Source organism: Lipotes vexillifer, unplaced genomic scaffold (genome assembly GCF_000442215.2).
Source record: "Lipotes vexillifer unplaced genomic scaffold, Lipotes_vexillifer_v1.1 scaffold2000, whole genome shotgun sequence".
Taxonomy (NCBI): domain Eukaryota; kingdom Metazoa; phylum Chordata; class Mammalia; order Artiodactyla; family Lipotidae; genus Lipotes; species Lipotes vexillifer.
Window position 1 is genome coordinate 785,886 of NW_006770731.1, and position 7,816 is coordinate 793,701.

A 7,816-nucleotide genomic window follows, 5' to 3' on the forward strand; every position below is an offset into this window, starting at 1 on the left:
CCCGGACCGGGGCACGAACCCGTGTCCCCTGCATCGACAGGCGGACTCTCAACCACTGCGCCACCAGGGAAGCCCTAGTCTTTTTTTCAAATTGAAGTATAGTTGATTTATAACGTTGTGCCAGTCTCTGCTGTACAGCAAAGTGACTCTGTTATACACATGTACACATTCTTTTTTTAATATTCTTTTCCATTATGGTTTTCCATTATGGTTTATCCCAGGAGATTAGATATAGTTCACTGTGCTATACAGTAGCACCTTGTTGTTTCTCCTTTCTTTTAAAGTTTCTTTCTTTTTTTAAAAAAAGTACATTTCTTCCTTTAAATTAATATATGATTGTTAGAGAAAGTCTGTGACTTTATAATAAACAAAAATGAAATAACCTCATCACCCATACACAACCATAGTTAACATTTTCATTAATTTTTCCCCCAGATTTCATCCCGCCCCATTAGAGGCTTAATTTAAAAGTTTTTAGTATTGAACAGTTATTTGTACCCACATGTTCACAGCAACATTATTCTCAATAGCCAAAAGGTGGAAGCAATCTAACTGTCCATCAATGGATGAATGGATACACAAAGTGAGATATATATACACAATGGAATATTATTTAGCCATAAGAAGGGATGAGGTATTGAAACATGCTAGGGCATAGATGAACCTTGAAGACATTATGCTGAGTAAAATAATCCAGTCACAAAAGGATAAATACTGGAGGATTCCACTTACTTGTGGTACCTAGAGTAGTCAAATTCATAGGCAGAAAGTAGAACAGTGGTTGCCAAGGACTGAGGGTAGAGGGAAATGGGGAGTTATTGTTTAATGGGTACGAAGTTTTGGTTTGAGAAAATGGAAAAAGTTCTTGAGGTGGATGGTGGTGATGATTTCACAATATGAATGTGCTAAGTGTTACTGAACTGTGTGCTTAAAAATGGTTAAATGGTAAATTGTATATTTTAGCACAATAAAAAGCTTTTAGTTATAAAAGTGACACATGCCTATGATAAAAAAATTAAAATGCATACATTGAAAAGTAAAGCTTTTCTTACCTACCTCCCCTCCTCACTTGCACAACCCAGAGATAACCATTCTAGCCAGTTTCGTATTTCTACTTTTGACATACCTGCACCTGTAACTGGCACAAGGATCCGCCAATTCCTCTTCCTTGGCTTTGAGTGGCCATGACCCTTGGGGACCTGACGGTACCCTAAAGAGTCCAGTTAGGCTTACAGTCTTAGAGGATGTTATTGGTGTCATTATGCTTGCTATGCTGTGGCAGATACATACAGTAGGATGCTCTCAGCTGTAAAGTAATAGAAAATCAGAAACAAACTGGCTTAAACAGTAAGAAAATTTATTGTCTTACATAGGATATTCAGAGGTAGGGCAGGCACTAAACCAGAGATGACTGTCAATAAAAATGTCATCAAGGACCAGGTTCTTCTTTTCTCTCCTCCGCTGTCCTTAGCATTGGTTTCAGCATAAAGCTTCCCATGGTTCTAAGATGCTGCAAGTACGCATGAGGGCTCTATGCTTTCTTGTCTCATGTTTTATTAGCTGAGACTGGCTGAGTTCTGTCCATGTCTGGTAATAACTAGTAGTAAAGGGATATTGGTCTAAGGGTACAAAGTTTCAATTATGTAAGGTGAATAAGCTCTGGAGAGCTAAGTTATAGCATGGTAACGATAGTTAACATACTTATTATACACAGGCCTACCTCATTTTTATTGCATTTCACAGATACTGCATTTTTTTTTTTTACAAATTGGAGGTTTGTGGCAACCCTGTGTCAAGCAAGTCTATTGGGGCCATTTTTCCAATAGCATTTGCTCACTTTGTGTCTCTGTGTCACATTTTGATAATTTTTGCAACAGTTCGAACTCCACCAGCAAAAAGATTATGACTTGCTGAAGGCTCAGATGATGGTTAGCATTTTTTAGCAATAAAGTATTTTAAATTAAGGTATACATATTATTTTTTTAGACATAATGTTACTGCACATTTAATAGAGTCCAATATAGTGTAAACATAACTTTCATATGCACTGGGAAACCAAAAACTTCATGTGCCTCACTTTAATGTGATACTAGCTTTATTGTGGTGGTCTGGAACTGAACCCGAAATATCTCTGAGGTATGCCTGTACTTGAAATTTGCTAAGAGGATAGATCTTAAATCTTCTCAACACACACACACACACACACACACACACACACACACAGGTCACTATGTAAAGGTGATGGATATGTTAATTCGCTTGATTGTGGTGGTCATTTCACAATGTATATGTGTATCAAGTTGTTCACCCTAAATATACATAAAAATGTAATTTTTATGTCAATGACATTTCAAAGCTGTTACAAACAAACAAACTAGTAGCAAGTGGGATGGGAGTGCCGTGATTAGCTTAGACTTATCACCTAGGTTGAAAAGGCTGGAGGGGGAATCAACCAGTGTCTGCTATAGGCTGTCTCCTGGTTCAAAAGGGTGCATTATGAACAAGGCTATGCAAGCCCATCTCATCTCCCAGTGCTTTACTTAACAAGCCTCTCCAACTTCTGCACACACACAGCCCCACCCTGCATTATAACATATCCCAAGTCAGCTGGGTAGTTTATTAGGAAAGCCAATCAGAGAGACCTTTGTCCTCCTGAGTGTGGCCTTGGAGGCTACATCTTACTTGCCTCTTGTGAATTCTCAATACCTCACAATATAGGACACTTGCCCAGAACTCCAAAACATTTGCAGTGGGTCCAGGCTTTCCTTCACATCTGGCACCATGAGCTCTGGCCAAGTGCTTCCCACCCCCCTCTCCTACTTGTCCAACATCAATATTCCAGGCAAAATACCAAAATTACATATACCTTACATGTAATTAACCAAGGGTATAGTTAAAGGGAAAAAACACACTTTGATTAAAGGGAATGTAGGTTATCACCTTGCTTAATATACAGTTGACCCTTGAACATCATGGGGGTTAGTGGTGCTAATCCTCCGTGCCATCGAAAATCTGAGTATAGCTTAGGTGGCCCTCAGTAACCGCCGTTCGGCGTCTGTGGTTTGGCATCCGTGAATTCAACCAACTGCGGACCGTATATTACTGTAGTATTTACTACTGAGAAAAGTTCACGTATAGTGGGCCCGCACAGTTCAAATCCGCGTTGTTCAAGGGTCAACTATGTAAAGAAATGAAGGGTAACTGAAGGCTATATGAGGAGCACAAAAGAGAGGCAATTCTGATTCCACGTTTGGACTGCTGGAGCGTGGTCCAGATGGAACCAACTGCCACTCACTAAGGTTATGTTATATGCATTCTCTAAGGTATTAGATGGTCTTTACTTAATAAATCACTCCCCTTTCTTCAGTCTGCTCCTCTCTACTGGAATCTTAGGGAGGAAAGTACAGTGAAGGGTAGGGCATTAGAGTAAAATGATCTGGATTTGGAATACCTTATGCTCTTCCTTTCTAACCCGGGCCCTGCGAATGGCTCTGAAAGAAGCGTGGTGAGAAGGACAAGGGCCATTCTGCCAACAATAAGGTAGCAACCGGAGAATACACCATCTCCATTCACAAGCACATCCATGGAGTGGGTTTCGAGAAGCACACCCCTTGGGCACTCATAGAGATTCGGATATTTGCCACGAAGGAGATGGGAATTCCAGATACGCTCATTGACACCAGGCTCAGCAAAGCTGTCTGGGCTGAAGGAATGTCCCATACTGTATCCATGTGTGACTGTCCAGAAAATGTAATGAGGATGAAGATTCACTAAACAAGCTCTATACATTGGTCACCTATGTATCTGTCACCACTTCCAAAAATCTACATTCAGTCAGTGTGGATGAGAACTGACCACTGATAGACAAAGTTATAAAACCATCAGAAACAAATGACCTGGATTTGAATCTGCCAATTCCCAGGTTTATGAGCTTTAGAAAGTTACTCTCAATCTTTCCTAGGTCTCAATTTCTTCACACGTAAATGGGGATAATAACATCTACACCCATGCAGGTTGTTATGAAGACTAAAAATATTAACATGTGGAATTAACATATAACATTACCATACGGAATTAACATATGGTACAGTGCCTAACACATAATAGGCTATCAGTACATATGACTATCATCTTTCCTACTAAACATGCTCATCTTAAATATTTAAAAAATAATACTCCTTTGCCTTATGTCCTCCACAACACTTAATCTTTTTTCTTACCTTCAATGTCAAACTCCTTATTTTTGTCTTCCTCACTCCAATTCACTCAAACTCACTGAAATATGGCTCTCCCTCCCCCAGTCAACTGACACTGCTCTCCCTAATGTCACCAACCACCTCTTTGTTGCCGTCCAATCACACTTTTCAGTTCTTACCTTACTTGTCCTCTCTATAACCTCTGGCCAAGTAGATCTTCCCAGATCTAGAAACTCTTTTCTGGATTTCTGTACTCAGATGTCAGTTAGGATGCTTTTGGCAGCAGGTAAAAGAAACCTCAATCCAAACTGGTTTAAACAATAAGAAAGTTTATCTCACTTAACAGTAAGCTCAAATAAAGGGCTGGCTCCAGAGCAATGGATACCATGATTGAACATCACCAGGAATCTAGGTTCTTTTTGCTTTACTGTCCACAACATCCAAAGATTAGTTCCTCTCATGATCACAAAATGGCTGCCCAACAGTAAGTAGCACAGCATGCTTCCTGGTTCCCAACCAGAGGAATGGAGGAACCTCTCCTCCCAATCATGAAATCAAGCCCTTGATCTGACTGGGCCAATGGAGGTCACATGTCCACTTTTGGAACAGTAATAGTCACCAGAGAAATGCCATACACTGATTGGCTGAGGGTATCTTTTCTGAGTCCCATGGCTATGTGTGTGGGGAGTGAATATCTGAACAGAATCAGGGTCTCTTAGCAAAGAAGCAGGGAGGGATGATGCCGAGCAGGCAACCAATGGTATCTACTATATTCACTTTCCTGATTTTCCTCTTGGCTATTCTTCTCGGTTTCTCTTTTGTGCATTTTTCTTTTCTGGACTACCACTTAAATGTTGTTTATCATTTAAGATAATTCTACTTTCAGTCCTCTTCTATTCAGACTACACTTTCTCTGTGGGCTACCAATGCCTTACCTTTGATTACTACCTTTAATTAAAGAGATATCTCTGTTATGTGTTATCTCACTGAGTCTAAGCTCCTAATGACTCCTAAATAAGGTGTATATCATCAGCCAAAGTGTCTCTTCCAAGCTCCATACCATAAATTCCAAAAAGACTAACATACAATATTTCCTATGGCCAGCAGAATAATCCCCCCACCTCCCAAAGATGTCTATGTCCAAGTCCCCAGCACCCATAAATATGTTAGGTTACGAGGCAAGGGACAATTAGGGCTACAGATTGGTTGCTAATCAGCTGACATTAAGATAGGGAAGATTACCCTGGACTCTCCAGATGGACCCAAAGTAATTACAAGCCTTTAAGGTAGAGGAGGGAGGAAGGGTGTTGAGAATTTAGCTAAACTATTTGATAATATTGCTGCCTTGGCATTCATTTTGTGTGGCAAAGTAGCCTACAGGGGCCTTGAACTGACACTAGCCTCTCCCTCAAGTGCACGCCCAGATAACAGCCCATGTACTAGACAACAACCTGCAGATTCACAAGTGTAAATCCCAGATATGACTTTCCCGGTGCCCCTGGTGATAAATAGTCTCTCCTGCTTCCCAGCTCCTTCCCCTGTGCACCCCCCTTAGATAAGACCTCCAAAGAGGTTACCAAAACTCTGCTCTTTTTAGTTTGAATCCACCAATCTGGACTTAGCCTAGGAACCCCAAAAGCACTCAATTGTAGACCCTAAGTAAGACATGCACCCAGGGTCCTGCTGCCCACTCTCTCCTGCACCCTGACACCCCCCACCCCGTGGCCCCTCTGAGGTGTGCCATGTACCTTCTCTAGGACCCGTGAGTAATAAATTTCTCTATTTCACTTTCCCTTGTGGTCTACTTAACAAATGCTAATTTCACAAAAATCACCTCAGGGGAGAAAGGGCTAGAGAGATGGCAATGTGAAAAGGCATCAGTCAGACAGTGCTGGTTTTGAACACGGAAGAATGGGGCCCTGAGCCAAGGAATGCAGGAGGGCTCTAGAAGCTGGAAAAGGCAAGGAAACATTCCCTCCTAGCGCCTCCAGAAAGAATGGAGCCTTGCTGATACCTTGGTTTTCGCCAACTGAGATCCATTTTGGATATCTGACCTCCAGAACTGTAAGATAATCAATTTGTACTGTTTTAAGCCACTAAGTTGCTTTAATTTGTTACCGCATAGAAAACAATATACTTCCTATATTCAACCTGTGTAAGTGAACCACCATATTCTCCAGCAAATCTGCTTTTCTTTCTGTGCTCCTTTTTCAGGTGATATCACCACTATCATGCATCCAGTTATCCAGTTGGGAGTCATCCTTGACCTCTACCTCTCCCCACATTTAATTCATCACCAATTTCTGTCTGTTCTTTCTACCTCTAAAATAACATCTTTATTCCACTGCATCTCTGCTACTACCTCTTTCAGGCTACAGTACTGAACTGCTAGAATTATGTAACAGTGGAGTTTTGTATTCCACTCCAGTCTGTTCTCTATACTATCATACGTTTAAAAATGGAGATCCATAGGAAGAAATACATTTCACATCAAGATCTAGGACACACACACACACACATACACACACACACACACACACACTCTGAATGAAAAGTTTCACGAAACCATAATTCCCATATACTCTTTTGCAATGTGTGCTATTTTCTATTCTATGTATTTAAATTAAAAAAAAAAAAAACAGCTATTGGCGACTCACTATAGTGATTTCATATCTGACCAATGGATCATGACCTGTAGTTTGAGAACATATTTTTCTACCTGGCTACTAGAATGCTCTTTCTAAAATACAATCATTATTTTCCTTAAAATCTCTCAACGGCCTCCCACTACTTTAAGGATAAAGTTCAAACTTTAACACAGCTTTTAAGATCCACCATTTCCCAGCGTCTTTATGAACATAGCTTCATCTGTCTCGGCTCTAACTGGTTCATTTTCATTTTGTGATCCAACCAAACCTATTTACTTTCTGGACTCAGAATGTATCTACTGATAGAATGCTCTTCCCCACATCTTCTTCTTGTAGCTAATTCCCCCTCATTCTACCTTCTCAGCTTAGACTCCACTTCGCTCTGAATGCTTTCCCTGGACACCTGGCCCAGGTTGGGTACCCCTCCTGCATGTTCCCTTAGCACCCTGGACTTCCTATCACCCTGCATTTCAACTGTGCCAGTGTTCTTTAAGAGCAGGTATACATAGTAGGCCTTCAGTAAATATTGATTGAATAAATGAAACTATTTTGGTGGGTTCCCATCTTAAGTCCATTGAGTGGACATTTGCAAATAGTTGAATATTTGGATTCTTTCCCACCACTGTAACGTTCTGAAGAAGGCAAAGGTCTGGAACTGAACTGTCTATATAGATACTTGTTTGCTGATTCATTAAACAGTTTCTACAGTTTAGCTACGTGTGAAGCAGCACAGAACACGGGTTCAAGATTCACTAGATCTCTCATACTGAAACATAACCGAGCATCTCGTAGTCTTAATTTCCTCATCTGAATTCCACTACCCCAGTCAATGTTTACCCTTCGATATGCCCAGCATCCCAAATTCAATTTGTGTAACTGATGGGGACAATATAATAGCTTGCTCATAGGACTGAGAAGCCAGTGAGTTAAACAATATAAAATACTTACATAAAACAATATTAAAATACTTTG